The sequence below is a fragment of the Hypanus sabinus genome, unplaced genomic scaffold (assembly GCF_030144855.1).
Source record: "Hypanus sabinus isolate sHypSab1 unplaced genomic scaffold, sHypSab1.hap1 scaffold_62, whole genome shotgun sequence".
NCBI classification, from domain to species: Eukaryota; Metazoa; Chordata; class Chondrichthyes; order Myliobatiformes; family Dasyatidae; genus Hypanus; species Hypanus sabinus.
The window spans coordinates 1,333,975-1,351,170 of NW_026781476.1; the positions used below are offsets into that span (position 1 = coordinate 1,333,975).

General features: G+C 44.3%; 1 long non-coding RNA gene across 1 annotated transcript; it reads left to right on the plus strand.

Annotated features, from left to right (window-relative positions):
• The first annotated feature begins 4,369 nt into the window (after positions 1-4,369).
• Positions 4,370-15,522, plus strand: LOC132389655 (uncharacterized). The gene is made up of 3 exons (XR_009510641.1): positions 4,370-4,474; positions 10,466-10,553; positions 14,670-15,522. It is a non-coding gene; the product is annotated as an uncharacterized LOC132389655 (long non-coding RNA).
• The last annotated feature ends 1,674 nt before the right edge of the window (positions 15,523-17,196 follow it).

Below are 17,196 nucleotides of genomic sequence, written 5' to 3' on the forward strand. Positions count from 1 at the left end.
ACGATGCTGCCTGATCTAGAGGGCCGAGTTTCGGGGAGAGGTTAACCATATAACCATATAACTATCACAGCACGGAAACAGGCCTCCTAACATGTTAGTGGAGCTGAATCTTTATTCCATGGAGCACAGGGGATTGAGCGTGACGTTGTAGGAGTTTATAAAATGAAGAGTGAGTATAGATTATGTGGTTGGTCGTGATACTTCCACCAGGTTTCAAGATTCAGGATTCTTTAACATAAACAATAACACACACCACACACACACACACACACACACACACACACACACACACACACACACACACACACACACACACACACACACACACACACACACACACACACACACACACACACACCATATGATAGCTTAATACATTGATTGTATGTCCAAGAAATAAAGCTAAGCAGAGGAGTGTCTGGACATGCCGCGACTGAAAAGAAATGTTAATCTAGTGCTGATGGGAGTTCTATAGGGTGGGTTAGAGGGTGGAAGCGTTGATCAGTCTGTTTGCTTGCGGAAATTAAATATTTTTTGAGTTTGCTGTTCCTGGTGTGAATGCCACGTAGCCTCTTCCCTGATGGGAGTGGAACAAATAGTTCATGGACAGGGTCGGCGGGAGCCTTCATGGTGTTATGTTGTTACTGGCCATTTTCTGGCACCAGAGTGTATATAATATGTGTGTGTGTGTGTGTGTGTGTGTGTGTGTGTGTGTGTGTGTGTGTGTGTGTGTGTGTGTAGGAGTATGCCCAGGAGTTTAAAACTGCTTGCAGTTTCCAGAGCTATGCTGCTGATGTAAAGATATGTGAGTGGTGCAAGTTCTCCTGAAATGGATAACCATCTCCTTTGTCTCGTTGACGTTGAAGAAGAGGCCAGTCCGTAGTAATTTGCTTCTGAAGGTGTAGATTTGAAGACACATGAGTGAATTGTTGACGATGGCCATGAAGTCATCAGTGATCTGGTGTCCACACTGCCCGAATATTTGGCCTGGGATGATTTCTGGCCCGGCAGCCTCACAGGGATTGAATCTCTGCAGAGTCCTCTCATCTGCTGCTGTTACAATGTGTGACTGCTCTCCTCGGAGAGGATAGCTTTCGTGACTTGCTCGAGTTGCGGGCCTCGAAACATCCGCCAGGGATGGGGACGTGACTGATGTAGTCAGCGCTATTTTTCCAAACGTAGTCTGCAAAGCCATTGATGTCCAGTCAAAAATACCAAGGATTGTTCCCCAGGGTTGGGGAGTCTAAAGCCAAAGGTCGCAGATACAATGGAGCAGAGAGACCAGAGACACCGCAGAGGTACCTGTTCAGTGTTTGCATCGTTGTTCATCTACCTCGGGATCCGCATTCTCATCGTGTTTGGAAATTCCCACTTACTTTCAGCTGTCTGTGACAACTGGAAATGAAAGAAATACTCAAGTTGTTGGACACCTGAATTCAAATCAGAAAATGTTTGAAGCCATTCCGACGCAGCGAGTTGGAGCTGAAGCATTAACTTTGTTTCTCTCTCCACAGATATTCTTTACCTGTTGAGTGTTTCTTGTACTTGCAGCGTTTTTTTAGAACATTACGTTGGAATGAATTATGTCTCCTGGAAAATGGAATTGTGTAGGACACACAATGTAATTCATTCTCTTACAGAAACAGGGATTTTAGCCAATCTTGTCTCTGCCATTCTCTTCTTAGACCCATCCACGTGCACCCAGACCATAGCCCTCAATACCTACTTTATCCGTGTGCCCATAGAAAATTCTCTTAAATTTTGCAATTGAAACTGATTCTGCATTCTTGCCAGCCGCTGTGTGACGTACTTCCTCCTTAGATTCCCATTAAATATTTCACTTTTTGCCCTAAACACATAACCTCACCCAACCTGTGTGGCAAAAGCTTACATGAATTCACCCTATTTATACCCTCATAGTTTGCAGACCTCTAGCCCCGGTATCCTTTGTATACATTTGGCAGGGGTTCGCAGTCTGGGGTCCACGGACACCACGGTTAATGGTAGGGGTCTGTGACATAAAAAAAGTTTGGGAACCTCCGCTAGAATCACAATCTCTTCTGCTGCACGGAATCAATTTCTAACTTGTTCAATGTAGCCCTGTTACTCGGCTCCTTAAACGCCAGCAACATCCGTGTCTTCCAGGGCTCCTGCAGTCTCTACATTAGCCTGCCAAGAGCTATTTAGTGTAAGCTGGTCCATCTCTGACACATCGGTGCCCTTTCCTGATCTCTTCATCTCTAGAGCCAGGTTGTCAAACAACATCTTTTATAAACTTACTGATTTCCATGATAATCTCGACCATACCTCTTCCCAGCCTATCGCCTGTAAAATGCTCTACCCTTTTCTCAGTTTCATTGCTTCTGCTGCATCTGTTTCCAGGATGTTGCTGTCCTCCCTCGGGTATTGATATTCTCCTCACTCACATTTACCGTACTCAGTGATCACTCCATCTTCCTACCACCCGTAATAGTGATAGAGTTCCACATGTCCTTACCTACCACCCCTTCAGCCTCTGCAACTTCCACCATCTCCAAAGAGATCTTACAACTAAACATATCTTCCTCGATCACCCCACCCTCTTCTTTCAACAGGGATCACTCTCTCCATAATTCCCTTGTTAATTTATCCCTCCTCACTAATCTCTCTCCAGCCACATATTCCTGCAAGTGGCCTAAGTTCTACACTTACTCTACCCTCATCTCCATTCAGACACAAAACATTCCTTCCAGCTGAGGCAACACTTCACCTGCGAATCTGCTGGTGTCATCTATTTTGTCGAGTGCCCCCGATGCGGCCTCGTTTACATGGGTGAGACCAGCCATAAATTAGGAGACCATTTTGTCGAGCATCTCTGTATCATCTGCCACAAGGGAGACTTTGCAGTGGCCTAACATTTTATTTCTGATTCCCATTCCGACGTCTCGATCAATGGCCTCCTCTTGTACCAAGAAGAGACCGCCGTCAGGGTGGAGGAAGAACACTTTATATTCCATCTGGGTACCCTCCAATCTGATTGTATGAATATTGAATTCTCCTTCCAGTAAACAAACCCCCCCCACCCATTCTGAACTTTCATTTCTCCCTGGGTCCCCTCATTCCCTTTCTCCTATTGACAACGTTCTGATTCTTTCCTCTCCAGCCCTTGAACAGACCATCACTTGACTTCACCTATCACCTTCCACATCCCCTCTTTATCCCCACTCTCCCCCCGACCTTTGTATTCAGATCACTTCCCCCTCTTCCTCAGGAATGAAAAAGGCTCGTGGTCCAAAACGTTTTTCCATAGTCACTGCCTGCTGTGCCGAATTCCTCCAGAATTTTGTGTGTGCTGCTCTGGATTTCCAGCATTTGCAAGCTTTCTCGTGTTTAAGTGTGGCAATTACCGTAACAATTATTTGGGGTTTGTTGAGATTGTACCTGGAATATGGTGTAAAATCCCGCTCCCCATACTAACACGGGTTATACAGACCAAAGAAACTGCCGGAGGAACTCAATGGGTCGGGCAGCATCTGTGGAGGGAAATGGACCGTCAGCATTTCGGGCCGAGGCCCTCCCTCCGAACTGGGAGTGGGCGGGAAATAGTCAGAGAAAAGAGGTGAAGGGTGGGGATGGGGCAAGAGCTGGAGAGTGAGAGGGGGATCCAGGTGAGGGGGGAGGTGGAAATAGCGACGGGGAGGGTGGTGAGTGGTTGGGGCAACATGGGGCTGCAGAAATGGAATTTAATTTCACGGAGGATTATAAGAAGGTAGAGAGTGTCTGTTTTAGAGATTCACCAGACTGATTCCTGGAGGACGATGAAGATCAGTGATCGTCTTCACATAAAACACAGGCCGGCAGATGTGTGGAGACTGAAGGGATCGAGGAAATCAGGATAAGGCGGTGGGTGAGATGGGAGAGCAGCCGCCATCTTGTTGATTGTTAGAGGGGCTGAATGGCCACCTCCTCCTGTTTCTCACTTGATGTTTCAGTGTTCCTGTCCAGTGAGGCTCCGGGGGAATGTGAATAGAAATTAGTGTTTATAAACGTAGACGTGATTTCAATGAAACCTGCACAATTCTTCTTCGGCTGGGAATTCAGTGTCGGACCGGGATGAGAATTGATCCAGTAACTCTGAGAACCGGTTGGTGGAGCGATGGATACGGGGAAGATGCAGAGAATAAAAGTGTAGCTGGGATAAATAAGAAATAATATGTAAAATGCGTTTCGTAGTTCGGGCAGTGTGTGAGGGGCGAGGAGCAGAGTCACTGGTTCAGGTGGGAAACCCTCCACCCGTCACGTGATCCAGGTTCTCGCTCCCATTCCAAACGCAGATCTGCAGCATTTGAGGTTTTCGCTTCCGAGGCCCCGCCCCCGCTCTCACAGTCTCCGGATGGGCGATGGTTTTCATTCCGTTCTCTGTAAAACCGGGTCGTCGGCTGGGAGCCGGAGGACCGATCGCTGTCAGCGGGAACAATTGATCAAGTTCTCATCGGTGAGTATTGATAACCGATCAATAGGGATGAACGCGACCGACATTTTGCCATCGGTGAGTACTGAAGCCGATCCCGGAGGGAGGGGGGCACCTGATGATGGGCAGGGAGTCCCGTTAACATCCTCGAACCGGTGGTCTCGTCCCGCTTCCTGGACACAACCTGTCGTGGTCGGTCTGGGTTACGGGACCTTCACACCGAACCGCCCGAGATGACCCGCCGCTCCGCCCCTGGTGTTCTGGTCCCAGGAGCGGGATGAGGTGGTGATGCCGAGACTGAACCCATCCATTAAGATGTACCTGGGGAAATTTACCTCCATCACCTTGCCCGGGATCGGATCCAAACTTCACCTGGATCGACAACTGGGGTCAATAATTGTTTTACATATTTCCAGCACACTGGAAGCGGCCGTTCGGCCCGTTGTGTTCTTGCAGACAGAGAGGGTTAAAAAGAGTAATCGAACCCGCGGGACACTGCACCACGTATATGAGAAGTTCCATCTTTCCCCTTTCAGACTGGACAGTGAGATCCAGATCGCTCATGTCCTCTCGGGGGACTGGGAAGTTTATTTCCATCTTCTTTCCATTGATACGACTTGTCGAAATGCTGACCGTGTTTCCCGATATCTGGCCCCATTAATGCGAGAATTAAGTCTTGTTCATTTATCTGGGTTTCCCGGAAATGTGTAATTTCCAAAGGAGAAACCCAGGCTGTCTAACATCCCCAAACGATTGAAATAGGGAATCTTTATTTTGTACAGAGGTAGAATGAAAATCGTGTCTCCGCTATTCTCTACACAGATCAATACATTGCAGCAGTACATTGAGGTAAAACAAATCTTTCTGGTTACAGAGAAAGTGCAGTGCAGGTAGATATGTGGTGCAAGGTCACATCGATTTAGACTGTGAGGTCAGGAGTCCACTCATCACGCTGTTCGCTTCTAACAGCAGAATGGACACCGTCCTTGAGCCCGGTGACATGTTTCTCTTCTATTTTATCTTCGCACCGATGGAGCATGAGAAGTGAGAATGTTCAGGGTTGTGGGGATCTTTCATTATGTTGTTTGCTTTACCGAGTCAGTGAGAAGTGTAGACAGACTCCATGAAGGGGAGGTTGGTTTCTATGATGTGCTCAGCTGTGTCCACAGTTCTCCGCTATTTCATTCAGTTAAAGGAAGAGCAGTAGCCGGATGAAGATGTGAAGTATCGGGATGGGATACTTTCTGTGGTTTCATTGATAAAGTGTGGAGAGTAGAAAAGGGCATATACCAAAATTGTTATTGTTTGTTCTAGTTTTGTTATATAGGAATCTGTTATCTACCAGTGCGTACTATTATTTCAGGGTCTGTGTATTGCGGGAGGAACATCAGAGATCGCCCTTGATCCCATTCTCCGATCTGGCTCCATTTGCTCATCCCCTGCCGATCTGGGTCAACCTCTGTCCAGCCTCTGTCCCACCAACTCAATGATATATATCAACCATCTTGTTCAACCTCTGTCCAGTCTGTATCCCACCACCTCAATAATATATATCAACCATCTTGTTCATCCTCTGTCCAGCCTATATCCCACCACCTCAATGATATATATCAACCATCCTGTTCAACCTCTGTCCAGTCTGTATCCCACCACCTCAATGATATATATCAATCATCTTGTTCAACCTCTGTCCAGCCTGGATCCCACTACCCCAATGATATACATCAACCATCTTGCTCAGCCTCTGTCCAGTCTGTATCCCACCACCTGAATGATATATATCAACCATCTTGTTCAACCTCTGTCCAGCCTGTACCCCACCATCTCAATGATATATATCAATCATCTAGTTCAACCTCTGTCCAGCCTGTATCTCACCACCTCAATGATATATATCAACCATCTTGTTCAACCTCTGTCCAGTCTGCATCCCAGCACCTCAATGATATATATCAACCATCTTGTTCAACCTCTGTCCAGCCTGTATGCCACCGCCTCAATGATATATATCAACCATCTTGTTCAACCTCTGTCCAGCCTGCATCCCACCACCTCAATGATATATATCAATCATCTTGTTCAGCCTCTGCAATCATTGCTGCAACGATATATTTCAACAATCTCTCTTTCATCTTTGTCGTCATTGTGAAGTTTTGTTTTGCATCTTTTCCAGAATTGGTTTTCCGCTAGCTCGAAATACCAGAGGTTTAATTGAACACAGCACGTGGCAGGGTAAACGCAGCCATTTCAAATTTGGATTCACCGTTACAAAATGTCTGCAGTGTTAATCTTTCTCATAATGGAACTCATAGCATCTGATGTTGAGTTTGTTACTTCATTTTTCGGTTCTTTTCGGTGAGCCACTTCCTCTGTTTCCAGGGTAACGGCCCGTCAGAGCTGCAGCAAGTGTTGCTGTTTTTATCGCTCTGTGGTCACCGCCTCTCAGCGTAGAGACAGTGGCCTCAGGAGCAAATGTTACAGAGTGATTGATAGTGGGAGGAAAGGATGTTGTGAGCATTGGCTGTATGGGATGTATTACACCAGGGTAGGAATGAATTCAGAAATAACATATTGGTTGGGGTGGGATGGTATTTACAGTTTAGGGTTGCAATCAGTTTACTGTCTGTGTATTAAAATGAAGAGGGAGAAAATATCACAATTGCAGGAAATTTAAAGTGAAGAGCAGAAAATACTGGAAACGCTCAGCAGATCGGCACATCTGGGACAGTCTCAGTTCTAGAACTGGGTCTTCCACCATTTGTCCTTTCAGAGATGTAGTCTGATGTACTGAGTTCCCAGCATTTTCTACTTTATAACTTTACATTTCGTTCCTGCTACATTGCAGGAAACATAGTAGCCCGCTGTGCTGGGCAAGATCCCAAACAGCAGGAAGGTTGTGATCAAATGTGCTCGGTTTAGCTTCTGGGGTCAGGCTGAAGTGCATCCGCATCCTCTGCACAGACCGGGGAACCAGCCTGAGCACCAGCCTCGGCAGAAGGTCATTAGGTTCCAATTTCATCTTACTTTGTCAATCGGAAATGGCAGGAACACCACGGTAAATCACCGGCACCAAAGCGTCTTTGTACGGGTGATGATATTGGGCCGGTGACTCTGAGGATATGGAACTGGCAGTATACGGGCTTCAGTCCAGGTTGGTAATTCTGCAGTTGGGATCGGAATTTCCTCAGTCTACGGTGAAGCTGAAATCCCGGGCGGTTGGGCATTGGTTATGGGGAAGTCACCATCTACACCGCCCAATAGGACATCATATCTGGCAAGTATTTTGGAGATTATTTAAGAGTTAACTAGAGAGTTGGGTGAAAGTTGGGCAGTGACGTTGTTCATCTGAACTTTGATAAAGTCTGTAACAAGATCCCGCTTGGCAGCTGATCGGGAAGGTTCGGTCACGTGGGATTCACGGGGAGCTGGCGAGGTGGATTCACACCGGGCTCGAGAACAAGAAGCAGAGGGTGATCACTGAAGATGAATTTAGCGAATGGAGGCCTGTGACAAGTGGGACGTGCGTTTCAGTGTCGAGACCTCGTTAATGTGTTATTCGTGCCATTGATTTGTATATGAATGCACATGGCACGGTATCAAGTTTGATACTAAATTCGGGAGTCTGGTTGATATTGCAACAGGTTACAATAAATTTCAAAGACATCTTGGTTAGTGATGGAGATGGTCTGAGAAATGTCGAATGGTTTTCAACTCGAACAAGAGAGGGTTGGAGCATTTGGACAGTCAGTCCAGGATGGGACTGGTATAGTGAATGGGAGGGCACGGAGAGTTGTGGAACAGATTGAGTAACAAAAAAAAAAAATATTAATATGCAACACAGACTACAATGCAGATAGAGAATAATACCTGACTCCTACACAGAACTCAGCTCTGATACAGGGTCCTCCACCTGAAATATATTAACATACTCTCTGTCATGTTGAATAATTCCAGCATTTTTGTTTTATTATGTTAAAGATGTTTGCCAACTTGCTGCTTTGTATGTATGGCGTGTCTACATTGTGTTTAACAAAGGTGCGATGTTACAAGCTGCTAATAGCCGGGTAAACACTCAAGAACACATACAAACAAGGCGGATGAACTCAGCGGGTCGGGCAGCGTCCGTTGAAAGGAACAGTCAACGTTTCGTGGGGGGAGGGTGGGAAGGAGAAGGCTGATAGGTGCCAGGAGAAAAAACAATCAGAGGAAAGGTCAAGGGGTGGGGGAGGGGAAGCAGGGAGCGGATAGGCAGGAAAGGTGAAGAAGGAAAGTAAGGGGAAAGCACTATGGGTAGTAGAAGGCAGAATCATGAGAGAGGTATATGAGATCCTGTTGAAGGTGGCGGAAGTCGCGGAGGATAATATACTGGATCCGGAGGCTGACGGGTGGTAGGTGAAGACAAGGGGAACACGGTCCCTGTTGTGGTGACGAGAAGATGGGGTGAGGGCCGAAGTGCGGGAAATGGAGGACATGCGTGTGAGGGCATCACCCCACCACTAAGGACATTTTTCCCTCTCTACCCTTCTCTGCTTTTCGCAGGGATCGTTCCCTTCCGTGACTGCCTGGTCCATACGTCCCTCCCCACAGATCTCTCACCGGGTACTAATCCCTGCAAGCGTAAGTGCTACACCTGTCCCTACACCTCCTCTCTTACCACCATTCTGGGCCCCAAACAGTCCTTCCAGGTGAGGCAACACTGCACTTGTGAGCCTGTTGGGGTAATCTATTGCGGCCTCCTCTACATCAGGGAGACCCGACGCAGATTGGGGGACCGCTTCGTCAAGCACCTCAGCTCGGTCCGCCACAACAGACAGGATCTCCCGATTGCCGCCCACTTCAACTCTGCTTCACATTCCCATTCGGATATGTCCATACATATGTCCTCTACTGCCATTCGGATATGTCCATACATATGTCCTCTACTGCCATGATGAGGCCAAACACGGGTTGGAGGAGCAACACCTCATATACCGTCTCGGTACTCTCCAGCCCCTTGATATGAACATCGGATTCAGCTCTCTCATGATTCTGCCTCCTTCTACTACCCATAGTAGTAGTAAAGGGTACCCATACCCTTTACATTCCTTCTTCACGTCCTGCCTATCCGCTCCCCCAGCCCTTGATCTTTCCTCTGATTGTTTTTTCACTTGCACCTTCAAACTCCCCTACCCTCTTTATAGGACCCCTGCCCCCTCCTTCCTCAGTCCTGACGAAGGGTCTCGGCCCGAAACGTTGACTGCTCATTTCACCGGATGCTGCCTGACCTGCTGAGTACATCCAGCCTGTTTGTACGTGTTGATTTGGCCACAGCATCTGCAGTGTATTTGTCTTTAAATACGCAATAACATGTTGACCAGAGTTTAGGAGATAATAATGATCATAAAATCCTTCCGGAGAAAATGTAGTGGTTCTGGACAAGATGTCACAATGTTATGTGTGACATTGCATTGTTCAGGATGTCAGAGTGATTCTATATAGACTCAAATCATATACTGCCATAGATGTCCATGCAAGAGGATATCAGAATGAAAGAAACGGTGAGAATCAGGTGTGCCTGAGAAATCTGTATAATCCAGTGACGAGAGGAATAGAAGTCTCATCGTCAGCAGAAATGTTTCAGCCCACACTGCTGGAACACTTGTCCATTACTCACCACAGCGCCACCAGTGGTAGGAGGACCAAAGCAGTGGGCGCTGTCTGCTCAGCCTGCTTTGCCTTTACGTTGACACATCACTCCCGGTCCAGGACACAAGATTGGTTCCTAAAAGGGATTTGCCTGCAATATAGAGAGTAGATACCCTGGATAATCCTGCTCCAGTGTACAATGCATGGAGAGATCGGAAATGGACATTGTGTGACTGTGGGTGGATGGCTGCAGGTGGATCTGGCCATGACAAAGCTTCAGTGGATCGGCCCAAGATGTTTGGAAGTGTTTGCCTCCGTTTAGAAACAAAACCGAGTTTTTCAATTAATGTTTGACCCTCCTGTCATTATTTTTTTTTTGTTACCGAGCAGCACAAACTGATCACAGCTGTCCTCAAAATGGGTCAAGGTTCGAGCAGTGGAGGAGCTCCAGTGACGTCAACATCGGGAAAGGACACGGGTATGATGGCGAATTATTTTAATTTATAAACACACTGGTGATTCTATGTCTGGGTTTAATTCAACATTGGCAATTCACAAAATATTTGTGAAAACTGAGCAGAGTGATGAGAGAGAGCGTTAACATCTCTGGGGAAACACACTCACACGTGGAAGGAGTACATTTACCGTCTGCTCCTGCTCCTCTAACAGATTGGTGATGCACGTTAAAATAACGAGTTACTCCGGAAGACAAGACATTCTCCGGATGATGACAGTTTTGGGCAACACAAAGACAAAATATTGGCTGAACTCAGCAGGTCAGGCAGCATCCATGGAGAGGAATAAACGTATGATGTTTTGGATCAGGACCACGGGGAACAGAAAGTAATGTAACAGTATCTAGAATTTCTGTTACCTCATTTCCAGTCCGATGAAGGACCTTGGCCTGAACCGTTGATTGTTTATTCTCCTCTATAGACGCTGCCTGACCTGCTGAGTACCTGCAGCATTTTGTGAGATATTCCAGAAATTTGCATCGGAAGAGGATTACCAGGCAGGCAGATAGTAGCGCAGAGCAAAGTGGTGGTGATGGGCAGTACCAGGTTGGTGATGGTTACTATATTCCCAGGAATTGGCAGAGTATTTTGCAAACAGAGACGTATATTCCCGGGGACCCGCAAGAGCAGCCTTCAACAGACAGTTGAACTTTACCGGCTAAGGTAACAAATCCCTGAATCATCCACCCCACCCCACAGTCTACAGAGGAGTTACACTCTTCCCATTGGTGCAAAGCGATGTCAGTCACTGGTTGCACCCAATAACAGAGATGGACCAGCCAAGAGGGCATTACCCTCGCTAAGGACATCTCATACTCCCGCCACGAACAAATTTGTCAAAGCGGAACAAATCCCAAAGTAAATGTCCCATTTTTGAATTATTTCAATATCCCTCCGAGGGAAGCTGGGGGTGTTTAAGAAGCTTCTCCTTCGGTCAGTGTCTGATGTATCGCTGAGAGGTATGAGAAGACCACTCGGCCTACTGGATTGCTGCCATCTCCCTGGGGAGGGAGGGAACCCAGCAGGAGGAGGAGGGAGGGTGAATTAACTGAGAGGATAAATATGATGTGAGGGGTTGAGTAGGATGGAGTCTGAGAGGTTGTTTGCCCCGGTGGGGGATCAAGGAGCAGGTTGCGGGAAGGAGCCCATTGACAGCGAAAAAATGAAATGTGGGGCTCGTCTATGGAAACGTCTGAGCCCACAGAGGTGGCAAGCAGAGATATTCACCTCTTCGGTGGGCAAACAGTGGGAGACTGTATGTTCATATTGTTAGTGGCACAGAATTGTATAATTGCTGTTCTGTGTGTTATCTGAATGTACTTGCCTGTGATGCTGCCACAAGTCAGTGTTTCTCTGTACGTACCTTCCCGTACTTGTGCACTTGGCAATAAATTCAACAGGGCCTGAGAAATCTCAGTGAGATTTGATTAGTGACGATCATCTTGGCAGCTCGGTAGGTAAAATGTAAAGAAGATATAACATAGAAATCTAAAGCACGTTACAGGCCATTCGTCCCGCAATATTGTGTCAATCGTGTAACCTGCTCTCGAGATTGACTACAATTTCCTTGCAGCATAGACCTTTATTTTTATAAGCACCGTGTACCTGTCTAAGAGTCTTTTATAAGACCGAATTTTATCCACCACTACCACCGTCACTGCCAGTGCATTCCACACACCCATCCCTTTCTGAGTGAAAAACTTACCCCTGACATACCCCTTGTACCTACTTCCAAGCAGCTTAATATTATGCTCCCTTTTCTTAGCCATTTCAACCCTGGAGGAAAAAGCCTCTGGCTATCGACACAAGCAAAGCCTCTCATCTTAAACACCTCTGTCAGGTCACCTCTCATCCTCCATCGCTTCAAGGAGAAAAGGCCAAGTTTACTCAACCTATTCTCATCAGGCATGCTCCCCAATCCAGGCAACATCCTTGTCAATCTCCTTTGCACTGTCTTGATAGCATCCATATTGTTTCCTGTAGTGTGGTGACCAGAATTGAACACAGTACTCCCAAACAGAGTCTGATCAAGGTCTTAGAACAGATCCCAGTGGAGCGCTGTTAGTCACAATCATCCATGGAGAATACGAACCATCTACAACCTACCCTCACCTTCTGTGGGCAAGCCAATTCTAGATTCACAAAGCAATGTCTCCTTGGATCCCGTACCTCGTTATTTTCTGAATGAGCTTTCCCTGGGGAACCGTAGCTAACCTCTTACTGCAATCCATATACAGTACTTCCACTGCTCTACCTTCATCAGTGTGTTTTGTTACATCCTCAAAGAATTCAATCAGGTTCATAAGGCATGACCTGCCCTTGCAAAGCCATGCTGACTATCCCTAATTAGACCATGTCTCTCCAAATGTTCATAAACCCTGCCTCTCAGGATCTTCTCCAAAACTTGTCCACAACTGAAGTAAGACTAACTGGTCTGTAATTTCCTGAATTATCTCTACGCCATTTCTTGAACAAGAGAGCATCATTTGCAACCTTCCAATCCTCCGGTACTTCTCCCCACCTAATTGTTGATGCAACGATCATCGTGAGAGGCTTAGCAATCTCCTCCCTCGATTCCTACAGTAGCATGGAGTATGTCTCGTTCAGTCCCGGTGACTTATATAACTGAATACGTCGCAAAAGATCCAGCACATGCTCTTTCTTATAGTTCATACACTCATGTGTTTCAGTCTGCGGTAAGTCATCCCCACAATTGCCAAGGTCCTTTTCACTGGTGAAAACTGAAGCAAAATACTCAGTATCTCCGAATATTTCAATGATCGGCAGGTTGAGAAACATTTGTTGAGAACGTAGCGGTGAAATTTAACCAAGCTAATTTGCCATTGCTAGCGACCCCCCGTGGATTTGTTGTACTTGCATGATGCACCCTCAACTCCAATAATGATTGTTACAAAAGTCGGTGATACGTATTCCATCCTTTATTAGCAATCAGTAAACATACAATCTTGAAGCGATGAAACTGATCTGTACCCAAACATAAATTCATCGTATTTGAGTTAATAGTAACAAAATACATGACATCGGTCAGTCCCCACCAGTGTACTGCATGGAAAAAAAGCAAACTATGTAACTGATTCCCTTTGCATTTATCACACCCCCACTGATGCGACTTGTTACCATAAAAAAGCATCATAAATACACAACGCAGAATACAATGCTGATAGAGAACAGACACATGGCTCCTGCACACACGCTCAGCTCTGATACAGGGTCCTCCACATGAAATATTAACATACTCTCGTCTTGTTGAATAATTCCATCATTCTGTTTTAATTATATTGACAATTTTTCCGAACTGACTGTTTTGGATGTATGGCATGTCAACATTGTGTTTAACAAGGTGTCATATAACTAACTATCTGATAATAGCCAGGTGATATGCTCAAAGAAATCTTAACCAAGTTTTGGTGCTAATAATAGTTTTAAAGTCCTGCCGGAAAAACTATAGTGGTTCAGGACAAGATGTCATGGTGCTATGTGTGAGATTGCATTGTTCAGGTTGTCAGTGTGTTTCTGTATAGATACAAATCATATATTGCCATTGGTGTCAATGCCAGGCGATGATAACCTGAAAGGAGACGGTGGGAATCAGTTGTGACTGAGAAATCTGTATAATCCAGTGACGAGAGGAATAGAAGTCTCATCGGCAGCAGAAATGTTTCAGCCCACACTGCTGGAACAGTTGGCCATTACTCACCACAGCGCCACCAGCGGTAGGCGGACCAAAGCAGTGGGCGCTGTCTGTTCAACCTGGCTTGCCATTCCGGAGACTCATCACTCCCGGTCCAGGACACAAGATTGGTTCCTAAAAGGGAATTGCCTGCAATACAGCGAGTAGATACCCTGGAGAATCCTGGCCCAGTGTACAATCCATGTAGAGTGGAGATGGACATTGTGTGACTGTGGGTGGGTGGGTGCAGGTGGATCCGGCCATGTCACGTGTTCAGTGGATGGGCCCAAGATGTTTGGAAGTGCTCACCTCAGTTTAAAAACAAAACAGTGTTTTGCTTTAAACACAATTAATGTTTGACCCTACTGTTATTTGTTTTTTGTTACAGAGCAGCAAAAACTGAAAACTCCTGTCCACAAAATGGATCAAGGTTCGAGCAGTGGAGGAGCTCCAGTGACGTCAACATCAGGAAATGACACGGGTATGTTGGCGAAGTATTTTAATTTATAAATACTCTGCGGATTCTCCGCCTGGGTTTAATTCAATAATGGCAATTCTCCAAATATTTGTGAAAACTGACCAGAGTGATTAGAGAGAGAGTTAACATCTCTGGGGGAAACACAGTCACATGTGGAAGGAGTACAGTTACCATCTGCTCATGCTCCTCTAACAGATTGTGATGCACATTAAAATAGCGAGTTACTCCAGAAGACAAGACATTCTACAGATGCTGAAAGTTTTGTGCAACAAAAAGAGACACAAAATATTGGCGGAATTCAGCAGATCAGGCAGCATCCATGGACATGAATAAACAGTCAACATTTCAGATCAGGACCACGGGGAACAGAAAGTAATGTCACAATATCTAGAATTTCTGTCCCCTCATTTCCAGTCAGATGAAGGGCCTTGGCCTGAAATGTTGATTGTTATTCTCCTCCATAGATGTTGCCTGACCTGCTGAGTACCTCCAACATTTTGTGAGAAATCCCAGAGATTTGCTGAGGAAGTGGTTGACCAGACAGGCAGACAGTAACCCAAAGCAAAGCGGTGGTGATGGGCAGTACCAGGAGAGTGATGGTGATGGGTTACTGTATTCTCAGCAATAAGCAGAGTCCTTTCCAAACAGAGAGGTATATTCCTGGGGACATGAAACAGCAGACTTCAACAGATGGAATTATACCACCTCCTACACCCCCGTCGACCCCTACCCTCCGGCTCAAACCCGTTCTCCCACATATATATTTCGGACTGTTCTGTTTTTTTTTTAATTTTTATTGAGTTTTCAAATGATTACAGAAAGAAAAAAAATATCTACCCTTCCCCCTCCCCTTAATCCCTCCCCCTAACATCCCTATAGAAGAAAATAAAAAGAAGAAAAAAGAAAGAAAGAAAGAAAGAAAGAAAGAAAGAAAGAAAGAAAGAAAGAAAGAAAGAAAGAAAGAAAGAAAGAAAGAAAGAAAGAAAGAAAGAAAGAAAGAAAGAAAGAAAGAAAGAAAGAAAGAAAGAAAGAAAGAAAGAAAGAAAGAAAGAAAGAAAGAAAGAAAGAAAGAAAGAAAGAAAGAAAGAAAGAAAGAAAGAAAGAAAGAAAGAAAGAATGCCTGTATATCGGAAGATCCCCACATGCTCCATGGAATTCATAATAACTTTAGTATATATATTTATTTCTTTCCCCAAATAACCAATTATTTTATCTTCGGAGCACCTATATATTTAATCCTGTCTTTTGTAAATAAGGGCGCCAAATTTTCAAAAATGTTTCATATTTATCTCTTAAATTATAAGTAATTTTTTCAAGTGGAATACAGCTGGAAATTTCATTCTTCCAACGATCTATACTTAAGTATGAATCTGATTTCCAAGTAACTACAATAGACTTTTTGGCTACTGCCAGTGCAATTTTTATGAATTCTTTCTGATATTTATTCAATTTGGGTTTCGGTTTTATCCCTTCAATATCGCCGAATAAAAATAATATCGGGTTATGTGGAAGTTGTGTTCCAATAATTTGTTCCAGTTAAACTCTGAAATTTGTCCAAAAAGGTTGAATTTTAGAACAAGACTAAGTAGAATGTAAAAAAGTACCAATTTCTTGGTTACATCGGAAACACTGATCAGATAAATTTGGTTTTAATTTATTTATTTTTTGTGGTGTAATATATAATTGATGTAAAAATTATATTGCACTAATCTTAACCAGACATTTATTGTATTTGTCATACTATCAAGTCATAGTCTTGACCAATTTGTTTCTTAATTTTTAATATTCAATTCAATTTCCCATTTTTGTCTTGACTTATGAATTCCTTGTTTAATTGCCTGTTTTTGAATCAAACTATACATGCAAGAAATAATTTGTTTAGTTTTTCCTTTTTGAATTAAAGTTTCTATTTCATTATATTTTGGCAATAACATTGTTTGACCAAATTTTTCTCTTAAATAAGCCCTTAATTGGAACTAACAAAAGTGTTGATTGATATTTTATATTTATTCTTTAATTGATCAAATGACATTAATATACCTCCTTCAAAACAATCTCCTATATATCTAATCCCTTTCTGAAACCAATTATATAAAAGTTGATTATCCATTGTAAAAGGAATGTCTATTTTGAATTAAAGATCTCTTTGCTAATAAAGAGTTCTTTATCTCATCATCAACATTTATCTTATTCCAGAAATCAATCAAAGGTTTTAATACAGGAGATTCTTTCTTTTCCTGTATGCATTTAGATTCCCATTTATATATAAAATCTTCTTGTGTATTTTCTCCTATTTTATCTAGTTCTATTCTAATCCATGCCGGTCTATCTTTCTCAAAAAAAGATGCAATATATCTAAATTGATTTGCTTTATAATAATTCTAAAAATTTGGAAGTTGTAACCCTCCTAGATCAAATTTCCACGTCAATTTTTCCA